The following is an 18,466-nucleotide window of genomic DNA, read 5'->3' as shown; positions in this document are numbered from 1 at the left end:
AGCTGCATCAGTGTTTACAGACTGGGCAGTTTGCACATCTGGAAAGGAGACGTCAATGGTTACAGACACAGTTTGGTTTTAGAGCAACAGATGCTCCTGTCCAGATATTGTCTTTTTCAGGGAAGGTCTTACATCTTCCAACAACACGATGCTAAATTGCATACTGCAACCATGACATAAGAAAGGATTTGTAGCAGAGGAGTCCAGGAGTGAAACCCTCCTGCATGCAGTCACTGAAAATATCTGCCAGAAATGAAACGGAGAAAGGAAAGATGGTTGAGCTACTTCAACCCAATAGCAGATGAGAATGAAACGGCATCAACGGTACTCGTCAGATCCCAGACGTATTTGGACCGCTGTTAAAAGAAGAGGAAATGACATTTTCCCACCATCAAATTCAAAATTGCCCTATTTTTGTCTCTTAAGATGTTCAGATATATTTTTTGAATGCTGTACTATATTATGCTGCAAATAAAATATGGGTTTAACGGATTTGCACATCACTGTGTTCTGTTTTTATTTACATTGCACACAGAGGTTCACCTCCTTTGGAATCAGGGTTTAATTTCACCGTATACTTGGTAATTCTGTCTTACTCTGTTGTTCCACTTGACAGTTGGATGAAAGCAAGTGAAACAGAGGGACAGTGACAGTAGATAAGAGGAGAAGGGCATGGAGGGACGGAGGTGAAAAGAGATGCCTCAGCCTGCTGCGCTGCCATGCTGGGACACGACCGCCCACTGGGCCAGTCAAGGCTGAGCCCTCGCATCATGTCAGACATGCAGATAGACACCCAGCCGAGTCAGCTGGTCTTCTGGGGGATGGCGCAGATGGACAGCCACAGAGCATGCAAATGCTCGCGTAAACACTGGTGAACGCGCCACACGCGACAAACCCACACTGTAAAGCCGTGCTTCAAAAAGGATTAGAAACATTTCTGTGCGATCATGTGTGGGCCAAAGCAATGCCAGCACACTCCTTCCCTCTCAATAGAGGCTTTTCTTCGTTAAATTTCTCCTCTAATTCACTTTGTGTCATTGTTTTTTTGAGTATAATCTAAATGACTACATGATGAAAGATTCAACTGTGACCAGTTTCCGCATGTTTAATTGATTCGCACTTCCACGGTCAAACCAATTTACACAAATAGACAAGAATTTTAAAAGGGATTATATACTCTCAATGGCCACTTTCTTAGTTGCACCTGGTAAACTAACCAAGGGATGGGTGACAGTTGTATATATTGTGTATCATACACACTCAAATACGGATGGGCTGCAAACACGTTGCAAACAAGCATGCGACAGCATGATAGTGAAATTATAATGCCCGTAACAATCGCACTAGTTCACTCATTGATATCATGGAAATAATATATAAAGATGAATAATACTTTATTAAATTGTTCTGCTGCAGTGTGAGTTCTGAATAGATAAAAATACTGATTTTATCATTTTAAATCACATGCATGTCCTAAAATATGACCAAAAACCTACATTCTCATTTCTAGTGCCCTCTGCTGTCCAAATGGTCTCAGCTTGATGCACTCGTACCATAATGAAGGGTAATTCAAGTTTACCAGATTAAAGACTTGGGACAAGCTCAAGACAACTGCGGATTTCCACTTCTGTTTCATGTGATACTGTTTGTTGTCATTATTTTATCAATAATAATATAACCTATCCACATATAGCACTCATTTGCCATTCCAGTGGGCAACAACTTAGTATTAGTACTTAGTATTTTTATAGCATATTTATGGGTTTGAATCATTTAGTTGAACATTAGCCACTCCAGTGGACACAAGGGGGTGAAAACATGCCCACGCCCAGCCCATTACACTGAACTAAAGTTCAATTCAACGTAAATTAAATTGAAAACCAAAGCTCACAATAAACATATAGATCTTTAACATCATTCGTTCCAGACTGCACAAATTTGATAAGACAGACGCTGGATCCTTAACCTGAATATACTGCATGATGTCAAAAAGAACCCATCCACTAAAGGGACACAAATCAGTGGTGTAATTATGACGATCCAAACACTCAAAAATTAAATAAGGAAATGAAAGAAATTACAATATTGTTGCATATCCTTAGAAGTAAATCATTAATTTTGCTGCATGCTTACTTCGTGCATAATTCATGCATGGGTTAAAAGCTGTACTACAGGATAAAAAAAACTTTACTAATTAACATGTAATTTATTTTTGTATTCCCAATAATGCATGGCTATAGAAATAAATGTTTTTATTTAGGTTTTCAATTTTTTTTTTTTAATTATTATTATATATTGCACATGTACAGTATGTTTGTAGTGGTGCTGCAGAGTATTGGAGTAGTTATACTTGACCACTACTTGGGCCAGTTATACCCTGCAAACATTCTTGCATCAGATAGTCCACTATTCCTCCCATTAAACACCACTCCCACCAGGACAGAGCGTACCGTACAGTTCTCAGTACAAACACAGCTTTACATTCATTCTGATCAATTCTGTCCATCCACTCTCATTTATGATGTCGCACCTGACAAGACATTTAAAATGAGTATTCCTGAACCTGAAACTAGTACAGGTCCAACTGAGCATCAGCAGGACCCTCAGATAACCAATGCTCTGCTAGCCGATGCAGCCTTGGGGTCCCCTGAGGGGACCTGGCCCTTGTTTTGCATTTACACACTATAAAAATGTCCACTGTGCTTTTTTTCCCCCCTCGCAGTCACTCATCTTTTAATACTTTTGAACCCTTGAAAATTCAGATACTCTGCTCAAAAATGGCTCTTATTCCTAAACAATATCATATCAAGTTATGAACTTTAATCACATCTGGATTGTTGTGGTGTTAAAAAGCAAAATCATAAAAGCCCTTCCATTGTGCAAAATCTCCTAAAACTGTATATAAATATGTTAATTCTTTAAATTTGCTGTTAAAATACTGTAACCCGTAATCGAGCAGATGACGGGAAAATACTCACATGATCTTGAAACTGTATGATAAACTTGGAATCTCAAAAATCCAGCCAAACAGGAAGCATTAGGAAACACTCCCGTCGGGACCAGAAGACAGAGCGAGATTGTGGTGAAGACTGGTGGTATCCAAGGGTTTCAGGATGAGTTCCAGGGCTGCAGGGAATTAAGAAAATATAAGTATATTTTTTCCACATCCCAATAAGAACAAAAACAACATCTTCATAAACAACAGTCATTTAAATGGCTGTATGACATTTGTAAACATCAACCAGTAGGCACTTTGCCAACAACAGAAAATATATTTCCACCAATATTTCAGACTTGGGGCCCCGTTAGTTTGTGAGGTATTGGCTTGAGTGAGATGAAGTATCTCATTAGATATAGCAGAATTTGATTAAATTAAGATCATTACATTACAAGATATTTTTGCATTTTTACTGACCTGCCCAAGATAATAGACCTTTAACTTGTGTTGAGGTAGACAGCATATCTATCCCCAAGTCTAACTTGTGTTTTAATTAAGTGTTGATGCTATCAAGCTCAGAATTAATTAAATATTTTCCATGATATGGCAAAATATCTGAGATTATTCATCTGATATGTTGTTTATGGGCTGAATGGTGGATTTATGAGATTTCTAAATCACTGGATTCTGTTTTAATTTGCTTTTAATATTGCATCCAAACTGCTTTAGTGGTGTTGTAAGCCAACATTATTGATAGACTACAATATATCATCATTGTTGCTATATATTAGGGCTTCTGTTATCATTTCGTTGCCCAGCCAGCTTACATTCTTCAGGGATTTGAAACTCATGGATGAGGATAATCAGCTTCGCCCAAATCTCTGTGAAGAGCCTTCTGCTTGTCCTTGGGGCCTCTGCCAGCTTCTGGAGAATAGCTCGAACTTGTGTGAAACAGTTAAGCTTTCTAAGACGTGGCATCTAGTAGAGACAATGACTCTCCCTGATGAGACTTTAATTTGATGACTTTGATATGTTTATACAGGGTTCTAGCAAGTTTCCTATCGATCCATCCATTTTATTCCAATGCAGGTCTGCTCAAGAAGTCTTTAGCTGTCTTTAGGCGAACAGGTTGCCAGCCCTTTGCAGGGCCACCTCTTCCTATTTCAACTAAATGTTCAGAAAGTGACTCCCATCTAAAATGGTTAATAGTCTTATTCCGTCTCCCTTATGTTTATAATATTAAAGAAGATATGTTTGAGGGTGTGTTGTACTGTATGATAAAACATAGCGCCTGTCAAGTCTTTTTCTCCCACTCTAGGTCAGAATGGCAAAGGAATGCTTCCGTATCACGGTAGACTTTTCATAAGCCGAGTACTTATCCTGCTGATAGCAGATAAGACAAAAAAATGCCAGCATCAAGTGTTTTTGAAGAGCTGATTGTAAAGTATCATGAAGAAAACTCTCTGCCAGAGAACAAAATCAACAAATAACAGCCAGGAACAACATGCAAGCTTCAGTGCAGCAAGAAAACCCATTGTAAGCATTAAGGGAATCTATCCAAGGGCAGACACAGGTGAAAAAAGATTTAAAAACAAGTTTGAGTTAAGAGTGTTAGGGAGTTAGAAGTGTTAGGAAAGGAGATGTTCTCAAAAGAGATTTCTGAAGGTGGCGGCCACGTGGCGGCTTATTCCAGCACTGTAGACCCACAAATGAGAGCAGTCTGGAATGAGATGGGATGTAGAGATGGCAGAACCAGACGTTTACGGGGAGCGTGGTGCTTCAGAAAAACAATGATCTTTTATGGTTGTGCTCAAGAAGTTGGGTGCTGATCCCAAATTAGTGACTTTAAATTGATTTGAGCAGCCATGGGTGGCTAACTGAGTTTAAACAAATTAATAAACCAACTTAGGAATACACTATCAGTACCATCTAGCCTTTATTGAGCCTAAGTATACCAGTATGTGCAGTGAAGGAATTACAATGGGATTTTGACTCCACCATAAACTACTGAGGCCACGTTTACACGTAGCCGGGTATTTACAAAAACGGATATTTTCCCCTCTACGTTTTCAAAAATATCCTCGTTTGCACGGACCCGCATGAAAACGCTGTTAAAGTCATGCCAGCCAATCAGAATCCTGGAAAAAACATCAACAAATGACACGTGTAACTTCCAGTTAAGGCTGATTTATGGTTCCGCGTTACACCAACGCAAAGCCTACGGCGTAGGGTAAGCGGCGACGCGCACCGTACGGTGCGCATCGCCGCGTACCCTACGCCGTAGGCTCTGCGTCGATTTACCGCGGGACCATAATTCAGGCTTTACTTCCAAGACGGAACGAGAGTCTGAGAGAATTTAAAACAGGTAAAATAAAAGAAAATATTGACGGTGGCCAAACAAATTGTAAACACAGGTCGCACTCATGACGCTGCTGGTGACATTTCTGTTGCATAATGTGACGTAAATCTCCGTTTTCCTCCGTTTTCTCTGTTTAAACGCAAACGTGAAAATTTTGAAAATCTCCACTTTGGCCGGAGTTTTCAGAAATAATCGTTTTTGGGGGCTTTGACCTCCGTTTTCGTGTAAACGAACGGCCAAAACGCATGAAAACGCCTCCGTTTTTGCCGCGTGTAAACGGGGCCTGAGTGTCTATTTCAGCACATTTGAACACCTTTCTGTGGTTCAAATATAACCAGAGGAAAAAAGGCCTTTGAGTGTACATAGTTCTCCCATTTAGTCCCCAAATCTGTTTGATACAAAAGTGCCAATTTAGAATATGGAGTAGGGAATAGATGGTGACAGTGTTTTGTGAGCCAAGCTGCTGCATCCACAACGCCGTCTGAGTCGGTGGTAGGTGGTAATAAAAATACTAACAGAAAAGACAACAAAAGGATGGGATAGCTGAAAATTACTAGTTTTAAAATTATAATTAGGGGTGTGGTCTTTCATGGTGGGTTTAGCAAATATAATTTGACACTGTTTGTATGACTTCTGAACTGTAAACACAGGCCAAAAAGAGCACAAACAGACCATGTTCTTTTTTATTATGAAGACAATATGGCTTGTTGTGCTGCTGCAACCAATTCTTGGTTGTTCTGGAAGTGTTCAGGGGTGATGCAAAGCAGCCTGAAGCAGCTGTCTTCACTCTCGAAGGCGACTGGCCAAGCTAACCAATGGGCACACCTAGACTGTCTTTGGCTTGCCTGACACATTGGCGAATGCAATCAGCCTCGCTCCATGAGTAACACGCTGACAGACAGTGGGTCCCAGCCCCTTGTTTTGGCTCTGCTAACACTATAGTTTGGGTGTCTCTTCGGCAGCGATATTTGAAATGAGGATGTTGGGACAGATTTGATCAGAATGAATGTTACGTAACTTTGATTAGCATCATAATTCCTCAAAAGGACTCTTCAGAAAACCTATGGATGACATCACAGGGGTTTTTCCCAGTTCATCCTATACACTAAGGTGTAAATACATACATACATACATACATACATTTTCTATACCCGTTATATCCTTTGCCACCACTTTGGGTATGATACACTAGATGTTATGATAAATATACACTGAAATTGGCTGAATTAAAACAGACAGTGGACATTAGGGAGAATTTTTCAAGTTTTGGAAAGCAGTTTTTGAGATATTTGGGTCTCAGTCTCATGCCACACTCTCTATATCACTTCACAGCCAAGCTAAAGTCATTTATTTCCTTTCTGCATCATCAGAAAGGAAAAAGAGAAGACATGATAGAATTTACTAGAGGACATTTAATTGTGCAGCCAGGTGTGAATTAACTGCTAATCTATAAAATGGGATCCAGCTGAAATCTGATACACCGTAAAATCCCACCCTGTCTATTTTTTGGCGAGTTTATTAAATCAAATGATTCATAATCTTCCACAAACATTCAGTAGTGAATTCATATGGCGTCATATTCGGCGGGTTTTATGAGTCACCAGCAAACATGGAAATATATAATACATAATACATTATGATTCAACATTTAGAGTCTACATTAATATTTATATTCAGGATCTATATTCAGGATTATGTTTTGGCATTTAATATTTAGATTCAACTATTTAATATACTTTTGAGTTAAGAAAATATTTTAAATATGCTAAAAAAAAAAACTTTTTACAAAGTATTCCCGTTATTTACAGCCTGGGCCACTTTTCAAACGCTATAGCATAAAAACACCAGTCTTTTAACTGAGTATTTATTACATGCATCCATAAAGTAATAAGTAATCACATAGTCATTGTTCTTTCCTCATTTTCAATAGATCCCTTAAAATAGGAAGGAAAAAAATTTAAGGCTGAAAATCTAAATCTGAAAATCTTGTTGGTTCTACAAGAAAACACTATGTAATTATAAATAGAGTACTTTATTATTCTGAAGGTAAACGTGGGTCACTTTTTAAAGCCTCTCCTCAGACTTGTCCGTGACTTTAGCTCTGTACTGTTCATCTCATGTTGCATTCAGCCTGCATTTTTGCTGACCTAAAACAACATTGACCTGCCCAAGATAATAGGACTTTAATTTGTGTTGAGGTTAACTGCATATCTACCCCCGAGTGTAACTTGTGTTTTGATTAAATGTTGCCAGTAAATCCAGCACGTTGTGGGCGGGAGTTCAGATACTCACCTAAGTTTGCTCTTTTCTTTATTTTTTCATTGGTTTAGTTCCGTTTCTCCATTTAAACTTCTGTAATCATGATGTCTTTGCGCCTAAATATGATTCCCTGTCCTGTCTGCGTCAGCTCTGACATTCTGATACCGCTAATAGTTATAATGCCAAAATAATTTCCAGGATACTATAAAAGTTCAGTTGATGTGAGGTAGCGCCGCCATGATAAGCATCTACTCAAAGACATCTCGCGAGATTTAACGTGATACAGGTTGGAGATTTGCGCAAATCTTTTTTTAACATATTTTTTATTTCATCTTCAATTAGTACAATTAAACAGCACAAGATTAAGCATAATACAGATATGAAAAAGAAAATGCAAACACGGAAAATAAATAAATAAAAATTAACAGACAAGAGAAAGGTGTGTAAAGGTGACGTCATTGGTTACCATGACATCAAAATAACTAAAAGACGCAATTTCAACGTCCTGCGGACGCGCTTTCCAGACCAATAATATTCACACTGGAAAATGAAATACTGAAAGGATCCATTAAAACAACATAATGGAAACCACGTGGGAAGCTGAAAACCAAGTCAGATACAGCTCTCTACAGGACATTAACTCCATTATTGAGAAATTGCGAGAGGCGTCCAGCGAGAGTATCGCTAAAGGCAAGACCACATATGGAGAGGACGTCAGGTCTAAGATGATATTCCTCGAAAGATTTAAAATGTATGTGGAAAAAGAGACCATCTCTCAACTTGCATCAGCCTCCATGTCACCTGAGAAGATGACACAACTGCTGCAGAATCGAGACCAGTTCAGAGGAATATGTACAGACATGCTCAACGTGACTATTGGGCATTTCCGTCTGTTACCCCAGAGGAGTTGCAGTAAGGGGAGGTCTAGATGCTTGGAGGCCGTTATATCCGCCACCAGGGATCTAGAAAACCTGAGAGATAAACTGGATCTAACGACGTCCGTCGCAGAAACTGCCAACCACAATATTGAGCCATCGGAGGAGGCAAGGACCTTCAACGTGGAGGCGGCTCAAGAAATCCATAACTCCAGACTGTCTTCGTGAACACAACGATGAGAAGCAAAACTGATGTCGTGACTGAGAACAAATGACTACTTGTACATCTTGTATATCCATCTTCAAGGTGGATGGAGAAAACCTGGTCTTGTTCAGGTGCTCTGGTTTTTCCCATTAAAGAAACCAATAAAATTTGGGCTTACTTATCATTTCATTGATATACTTGCATTTCTGTATGTTACATTTTTAATCATGAAATTCATGTATTGCATTTGTCCTCTGTGTGTTTTTAAGGGTTTGCATATATGTATGATATAAGTAGGCGTGTTCATTTTTTTACATTGTGGTCACACTGGTATAACAAACAGGTTTTCAGCAAGTGATTGTGAATTAATTACTTATTAATAATTAATTGAATTGATTAGTTAAAATATGACCATGATATTGCAAAATTAGCAATAAAACTATCAAAATCCCATTCACAAATCCTTTACTATTAGAAGATTATATTCACAAACTATTTCGGTCCCAATGATGCCACCTTGTGGAATAATTTAATTCAGTTGAAATGAACTCGTTCACTTTTTGCAATCATTCCAGCTGCTGCAAAATAGCCAAATGTACCATATCATACCCTTTACAGAAAATCGTTGGAGGTTTAAATTTGGTCTCCCAGGGCCCATCTGTTTCACTGCCAAACTTTCTTCTTTTCACCGACTGAAAGGAATTTTAGTTTCGGTGTACAGGAGCCAATTTATTGACATTAAAGACTTTTGAATATATCCGTCATCGCATATCCTACACTTTCACTCAGTTCCTGTTATGTCAAAGTCGGATAAAAGCGACTGCTCTGACTGCGGTTGCTTCGACACGCATCTGATATGTGTCCGATTTAGGATATGAAAATGGCCTGGGTCAGATTTGTAGAAAGTTTGATTTGCACCCTTCAGACTGTCATTAAAAAATATATGAGTCACAGCAGAACAACAATGCCATACTAAGTGGGTTTCCCCAATCTAGGACACAGCAGCTTTGCTGTTTTGGACCCCCATGTGAGTTTTTTGTGGATAACTCACATTTGGGTTTTCCCATAAACAACCCACACAGGCCCCTTGAGGATTAGCCTTAATGCCCAAATCACTGGTGGTATTTTGGGCCACCATGTGGGTTTTCTGTGGGTAACCCACAGGTGGACTCTCCTACTAAAAACCCACATAGGCCCCCTGAGGTTCAACCAATACTGAAGCACTCATAAGGAGCACTGATTGGTTTGCTCACTTTCAATATACACTTTGGGCTATCCTACTGTGACTTGCATTTTTCGTAAAGATCAAGGCCCACAAGAGCCCCAAAAGGGCTGTAACGAGATTTTCCAACGATAACACAATACTCTGTGCATAAAAACTCTGAGCGAGCAGGAGCCTGGCCCCTAAAAAGGTGGGACTTCAACTTCATATTCTCCTTAAGTTAGCATCCTGCATTCTCGTATAAAAGCATCAATACCAAATTATGCGAGAAGCAGCAATACAATGAAAACTTCATTTGTGCAACGGAAGAAATCAGATTAGTTTCATTGATGAAAGAGTTATATCGACACGGGCATGAAACCCAGAGTTGCTGAGACAGGAAGCTGTGTGTGTGCACATTGAACAGTGTTGACTCTACAACTATTTACATATTTGTCCTCTGCAGATCCATAGGGCAATAATGCGCACTTGCGCTGCGAATGTTAAGGATGTGAATGTGTGTGCATGTGACTGTGTGTATTTGTTCTGGGCCCTAAATGTTTGCAGCGATTGCACGTCTGGACCTGGGTGCGCAGATACCACCGAGGTCACAGGGACAGTGTTTGATTTGGCTTATCTACCACCTCTTCGGCTGTCTCATCATTTTTCCTTGATTTTTCAACGCCCTCTACAGCTTTCTCCTTTCTCTGAGGTGTTCACATGACATCGTGCTTAAAAGTGTGATAAATATTCGATGGCGGCGCAGGGTTTTTCTCCGCTTACATGTCCACAGTCATATAAAGTACATACAAAGTGATGCTTTAGAGCCTGAGCGAAGACAAAATAGCATTCTGAGCTTGTCACATCGCAGACATATCGCAGAATGTGTTATCAACCATTAAGCCAAGCATGAAACAATCACCAAGTGTCTGAAATTGTGTTTACATAATAAAATATGCAGCATTCTCTGCTCTCAGCTGCTGTGTGTGTGTCGGTTGAGGATTAATGTGAGCAACATCAGGCATTTACAGCTAAACAGAAAAAACACAACCAATTACTGTACTTTCTGCCAGTTTCTGTAGCAGTTACGAACACTTTTCTCATGTATACTTGTTGCTCCTGACGGTTGTAGGGAAGCAGGTTCAGAACATGGTTCAGGTGGTCTGATGGCTCCTCACTCAGATTAAATGTAAGGAAAATACAGTTAAATCCTGACCTTTTTTTTTATACGGTAATATCGCTTGGATCGCAGGCTTTGATAGATAGATGAAAGCCAGTTTGTACATTTGCATGTTTTTCTGTGGAGAACATCAGATAAGTGGGTAGTGACACCTAAAGATATTAAGCAAAAAGAAGAAAATTATTGTATGTGTTATGAACTGTGGTAAATTATGGCACAATCAAGCCTGTAATCCACAAGATGTTCTGGGGCCTCATTTATAAAAGAGTGCATAGGATTCATACTAAAAATGTACGTGCGCTAAAAAGCTGAAAATAGTGTGCGCACAAAAAAATCCTGATTTATGAAACCGCGTGCACGCACATCTGCACGCAATGTTCGCTTTATAAATCACAGTCCACCTGGAAGGTTGCACACGTGAATTTGCCTCATATCCTGCCCTCTACGCACCCACTTCATACCATAAATGGGCAATGCAAAGTACTTGATGACTGTATTTGCATATGAATGAGCCTGCTGAGCATGCGCAGCGCCTGCCTGCAGTCTGTTTCTGCCGTGTGTCAGGATGAATGAGACCTGTCGAGCCACCGTGCCACTAAATTTCACGGAGACTGAGATCGAGATGTTGTGGATGAGGTGGAGGCCAGGAAAACGACATTATTTGGTGGTCACAGTAGTGGCATCACTAACAAAAATAAAGCGAGTGAGTGGCAGCACGTCGTTGCAGCACGTCGTTGCTGCGCTAAACGCCGTGAGTGCCACAGACAGATCTGTGGCAGAAATAATAGTGGTGCGATCTGAAGGTGGAGGCCAAGAGGTACGGAGCCCCTAAAGGGACACAGATTTTTTTTATATATATAATGAGTTTTACGTGCGCGCGTGAAACCTTTAAGGCTGATTTATGTTTCCGCGTTACACCAACGCAGAGCCTACTTTTCCCGTTAGTTTTTTTTTTTTTAAATCCCAACCTTTGCGTAGAAGATGGCGTGCGCATGTTTCAAGTCCTGTTTTGTGCGCACGTAAGCTTTATAAATGAGGCCCCCTGGTGTTTACTGGGGTTGCGCATCTTATTGCATCCACTCATTGAAATTTCCAAGTATGAACCCTCAAATATGTCCAAAACTTGGCTTGACAAGCATCTGCTTATATAATGTGTATAAACTGTGTGTACCAAATTCAAAAGTGAAATTCATGGCAGCTGAATTTGCAGGCATGAATTATTGATCATGTTTCATGCTCTTCTATTCATACAACAGAGTGTGTCAGCTATGCAAAACCTTCCAGTCTTCCAGTCAAGCATTGCAGAGGTGTGGATGACAGCAAACCTTTTGCAGTTTCTCTTCAAAACAAGCTTCCATTGATAATTTTTCTCTATAATTCTTCTTCTTAACAGCAGATTACGCACCATCCATGGGTCCATGTGATTACAACCTGTTGGCCTGTGCAGAGTTGCTGGACCAGGGACCTGATGGGCCCTCTTATGGCGCTTTTACACTAGTACCTACTCAGCGCGACTCACCACGCCCCTGTTTTGCGCTTTTACACTAGGGGTTGAAGCGGCTGAGTCGGCCTGCATCTGACGTCATCACAATACACGCCACCGATTGGTCGGGGGGCCGTCAGACGTTTGAATCAGGAAGCGGGAGTCAGCGCAAGAGCGGCTCGCGGCTTCTTCATTTTATTCAATAGGCAATGGCAGCGCAAAAGTCTGTTTGGTGATCCAACTCTGAGGTGCAGATGTTCATAAAACTGGTGGCTGAGGAGAGAATTAAAAAGGGATCTAGATGGGCGATAAGGAATGACCAGATCCACCAGGAGGTTCATAGCTGCTCGCGGCTCCCAGCTGACTTTTCATCAGCACCGAGACAAACAAACAAAAAAAAAGCGTCGACGCTTGAAGCTTCTTTCACTCTCATTTTTTAACTTGATATCGAACACAAGTCACAGACCAAGCAGCACATATATCATCTCCTCCATGTTCTACATCTTTAGTGTTGTTGTCTTCTCCGTTTAGATCACACAATCAAATACGTCACAGCAGCTTCCCTCCAACCCGCCCACTTCTCATTTGGGTGTCTAGAAACAAACGAGGACAAGGCGAGTGGAGGTGTGATGAGTCGAGTCGCGCTGAGTAGTTACTAGTATAAAAGCGCCAATAGTCTGGTGCAGACGACGACATTTACATCACAAAAACCTCCCAGGCAAGCAAAAGCATCTGCCGTGAGTTTGACACGAGTTGTCGTCCTCTGGACATTTCTCAACCGCTCCTGCAGGATTCAAGCTGAAATCAGAAAAATGCTGAACCCAACAAACATGCTACCACACATTAATGTCACACTCAAACTATGTTCCCAGCTCAAAGATTCCCCATCGGTTTCATTACGGGGGACCACTGACCAGTGAGAAAAGGACCTCTGCGACCTGCCAAAGAACTGGGCTAGTTTACGTATTGGTCATGTATGCACCCCCTTTCTCACTCAGATAGATGGAAAATGTTTAAAATACTTCGGCTGATGTACAGAAGAGAGATGAAAAGAGAGAACAACGAAAGTCACAGCAAAAACAAAGTAAAATGTGCTTCAGGTTGAAAAGAACTGCTCGGATCACAGAGGTAACTGAATACTTTAAAGGGGCAAAAGGGGAACTGACACAAGAGACTGCAGATTACACTCCCTACTTCTAGCTTCACGATTTGCTCTGACTATGTTTTCATATTCATCCAATTCAGTCTTACTTTACAGCATAATTCCTGAAATATCCAACTGGTGCAAAGACAGCAAAAGCAAGTTAGGGTTGGAAGAAGCAGAAGATGACGTGAAAAAAACCCACCAGGAAACAAGTCCAAAAAAATAAAGTCCTAAAAATTGAAAATATCAATAATACTGCGTATTATTAAAGGCAGTTTATATTGCAATACCTCAGTTGACCACATGGGGGCATACAGATTGGCTGTGTTGACAATGCTGTCCTAATGAGTGGGGACGGTCCGGTGTTACTTTGAATACCACTTTGTCACACTAGAAGTAGACTTTGTTGCGTCATATGCCAGGGGGTGACGCATTAAACGTTCTTGTGAGATGCTGTCTCCTTGTGGTCAGAGGTGGTATTGCTTCACAGCGTGGACTCAGAAAATAACCGCATACAGGAATACAATCTCTGTAACTAAAGGGACGATTAACAGATTTAACATACCATAAGCCTCTTTTCTTACAATTATTACTGCCAATATCTGGAGGCATTAGGGAAACACACCACACTACAATCTGAGAAGGCAACTTCTTTTTCTCTTGCTCTGACAATCTGCTGCCTTCTAATCCATTCCTTTACCCAGCTATTATTGGTGTTTTCTTTTATAATTTGTGTTCTGAGCAAATCCGCGCAAACAGCTTCTACTGCTGTGTCTTCTGTCGGTCCATTTTCTAATAAACAAATCATGTTTTGCGCTTGGTCACACTTTACGTCTCATAAGTGTTTTGTTGACAAGGGTGGTTGAACCCTAGTTAAAGAGTCAACACTGGCATTCATTTCTCCTGTGGAAATAAAGGAATGAAATATACTGAGCTAGCAATATTTCTTCCAACTTGGTAAGTAGCCTGAACTATTCTGGCTAACATGTTAATATTTACACTGGAGCCATAATGCTACCCGTTGCACAATGGCATCATTGAATTGTATTCTTACATTTGCTGTTGAACGTAAAACATGCCTGGTGAAGCGGCATTTGGAGGAGTTATTGTACACTCACAGAAGAGCGTTGCAGAAATGACCGGGATTTTATGCAATGCTTCGGGTTATTCCTTGATGACACCTTCAATATACTGAAAAACAGCCAAATTTGTTCTGCTAGGTACAGAGGTAAACGGTGCCACTTCAACTAGCTATGCGTCTGTCACGTTTAGCCAACCAAGGGGTTCGTACACATGGCTTGTTTGTTTGTTAAGCACAGTATTATGACGATAAACAGAAGAGGAATTAATAGTGGTAGGCCAAGTGTTTCTCAATCCTGGTCCTCGTGGGCCCCTGTCCTGCATGTTTTAGATTTTTGCCTGCACCAACACACCTGATTCTAATTAAAGGTGCTCATTAGCTTGTCACCGAGGTCTGCACAACTCTGTCGATGACACAGGTAGCCTACTTGTATCACGGTGTGTTGAAGCAGGGAAGCATCTAAAACATGCAGGACAGAGGCCCACAAGGACCAGGATTGAGAAACACTGGGCTAAAGCAACTGTCAATCAATCACTTTAAAAAGAAATGTTTTGCTTTATATAAATTCTCCTGGTGTGATACAAAAAAAAAAAAAAATCACTCCCCCCCCCCCCCCTCAGGGTTGTCATGGGTGTGAAATCAAACAAGACCAAAACGGCTTTCTTAACCAGGCTGTAAATATGTTTATTTCTGCTTTAAATTGGACATTTTAATCCGGACAGCCAGCCTCTAGCGGTCAGTCGAGGAACTGCAACGAATCTTAGTTACGCATGAGACTGGGAGTTCGATGGTTGGCACTTGGTCAGCAGCTGTCACGTGAATTTACTCGTGATATGCCGCCCCCCATTTGGTGGTATGGGGGCAGAGTGAGTGGTATTGTTACAAATCGTGGCTTTAAAGGGTTATGAAGACATCACAGCTTATGCTGAAACAGAATCTCTGAGAGATTCCCTCTGAGTCCCTTCCTCTGGCTTACTGGGTGTTGAGTCCAGCCTTTTCTACAAGAGACAAAATGGATTTATAGACCCTAAAAAAAGCCTCACAAATACAAAACATATAATTCCGTGACTATTTCAGTTTTCACAGAAGATTGAATTAAATTGTCTCCATGATATTTTTTTTCTTTTATTCATTGTATCCTGATTGCCTTTTGTTCCATTTAGAAAGGAAAGAAAAATGCCTCCCGTGAAACAAAACACATGCCATGCATAAGGATTGGGACTGCAAGGCAGTGAAGCAATTCTCTTTGATTCTGTTCAAAATAAATGTTAAAATCTCCATGTAATTCTAGGAAAAAAGAGTGCTGTCAATTAAGTGCTTCTGTCCTAATGTGGTAATACCAAAAGTGTTGATGCATTCTGGATTCATGCTGCAGAGCTTTTACTGCAATGTCACATTTTGATTTGCACAATAATGCCTCGGTGAAAACACTGAAAACAAGGATCAGGAGCTTGAAGCTCCTTCCCCTTTTTTCAATTTGTACTTCAGCTGTGCTGCTATCAGGGATCCAACCCCTAAAAGCCTCGATTTGCAGAGCGTTACTCACTCGTGAAAAATGTAAATCCCTGAGGAAAAGCTGCTGAACAAAAACCTGAAAATATATCTTTACTGCTGATGTGCAGAAATAGCGAGAGTGAAGCCTTAAAGCACGTTTCTGGGCATGTAAGGGAAGACTGGACCTGCCACCACGGACACACACTCACTCATCACATGTGTTACAGAGGTTAATATTAACATCATAGCATAGGACTATTTACATAACTAATAAACAGAAAAGGCTGAAGTATTCATTCATAATTTTTCCTCGTCTGTGTGCTGATACTGCTCCAGCCAGACTACCCCGTCCAGATCACTGTACACTAAGCTGAGGTAATATGTTGTGATCTGTGCTGGCTTGTCTCTTCAGCGCATGCTGCAGTTAAACAACATGCAATGGGCATGTCTCACATGCCAGTCGTGATTTATTCCCCACGGAGGCTCAGATGCTCCGTGGGATCTTCTGTACCGCGTCAGTTGATCATATAGTGCTGCAAAGGGGGAGCATGAATGCATTTGGATGATTAGTGACAAAATCTTCATTGATTCCAAGTATTGTGTGTGTGTTCTGAGCTGTACGACAAAGACAAATGGCTACTGTCCCGCTGTATCATGCTGTATACGAGGTAGAGCCCCGTCTGCACGGGATGCTCACTGCGAGTCAGACCTTGGAGTTGGTGAAAAGCTGAGGCATCACACGGCGAAGATAGATGACTTTGTTGAGTCCGAAAATATGAGATTCTTCCCTTTGTATAGGTGTACATATGTGTGTCTGAAAAATAATAATGTTGGAAGGGCTCCCCGTCTGAAGTAAATGTCAGAGCAAGATAAATACACATCCCCCCCATAAGCCTTTATTGCCTATTGTTATTTTTGCATTCCTTATGCAAAACTTTCATGCCGCGGGGGCCGTGTATGATAAAGCGCCAGCATGTGTAGTAGCATATCTACCTTTCCAAATACAACACTGAGAATGTTGTTGAAGAGCATGTGTGTGTATGTGAGCGCGTTCATATTTCCTCCCAATTTAAACATTTTTCCACACGTCCTCCTTTTGTTTTAGTTGATTGGGCCTAAATACTATTGATTTTTAAATGGTTTCAGACCATTCAAATTCTTTCATTAATCAAAAATTAAGAATAATTTTATAATAAGTCTCCAATTATAAAGCCAAAATATTTTTAGACACAAGCAAAATGACTCAAGATGAAATGGAACTGAGGGCGAGTAAACCAAGGTTCACGTTAATGTTGTTTTTGGCAGCATCTTTCAATTCTAGTTTTAGTCTCGTCTTTGGGTCAAGCTATCATTTTAGTTTTTATTAGTTTTGGTCACGTTCATTCTCCTTTTAGTCGTGTCAAGTTTCAGTCGACTAAAAGTCCGAGCATTTTAGTCTTATTTTAGTCAGAATGGAAGATTGTATTTAGCCAAACACATTTTATAATTCAAACAAGGTTATCTTATTATTATATTATTGTTACCTTATAGACTCAATAATACATTCATTCCAGATACAGAAGACTCTCTAATTTGAGTTTACAACATATTTATTTTTCCGCATTTCTCCCCGTCTTTCTTTTTCTACGACACATTGGGTTTTCTTTTCCACGTCTATGTAGGAAAGTGTATCCAAAGATGGTCTCTTCTTTTTCTCCAGCCCCAGAGAAGATCCCCGTGTTTCTCTATGTAACTTTGTTTTTAATGGACGTGAACCTAGAGCTCTGCGTTAACGGCATCAGCCTCTAACCTGCAGCTGCATCTTCTGGATCTGATTCCCCGCTGCAGCGACTGGGATTGAGGACGTGATGTCACCCAGCAGCAGAACTAAACCAGAGGAAACTACTGAAAACATGGACATTAACGATCTTTGTTACAATATTTCGTCTCAAGTTTTTTTTTCATAATCTACATTTTAGTCTCGTTTTTATTCCTCTACAATATTGCATTATATATTTAATTATCGTTATCGTCACATGACCAGCATTTTCGTTGTGTCTCGTTTTCCTCAGGTGATAAAGGTTCGTTGAAGACGACATTTAGTCATATTCTCGTTGACGAAAGCAACTTTAGTTCAGGTCTTTATCTGCTACACAGAATTCATTGCACTTGACCCGAATGACCCCTGCCACTGAACCCAGAGGAAGATGACCTTTCCTGGCTTGTTTTGGCCAGACTCCATGGTTGAAGGTGCAGCCACCAGACGAG

The 18,466-nt window shown here is 40.5% G+C and overlaps 1 long non-coding RNA gene across 1 annotated transcript in view; it reads right to left on the bottom strand.

The window, feature by feature from the left end:
* The window catches only part of LOC133420855 (uncharacterized), a 211,858-nt gene that overhangs the window by 20,956 nt on the left and 172,436 nt on the right, over positions 1-18,466 (bottom strand). Inside the window, exon 2 of the long non-coding RNA XR_009770645.1 lies at positions 2,979-3,126. This is a non-coding gene — a long non-coding RNA (uncharacterized LOC133420855). The remainder of the gene's footprint in view (positions 1-2,978; positions 3,127-18,466) is intronic.

This window comes from Cololabis saira, chromosome 20 (assembly GCF_033807715.1).
Source record: "Cololabis saira isolate AMF1-May2022 chromosome 20, fColSai1.1, whole genome shotgun sequence".
In the NCBI taxonomy this organism is placed as follows: domain Eukaryota; kingdom Metazoa; phylum Chordata; class Actinopteri; order Beloniformes; family Belonidae; genus Cololabis; species Cololabis saira.
The sequence above is the reverse complement of the archived record's forward strand: the minus strand, read 5'-3'. Positions and strand labels throughout refer to the sequence as shown.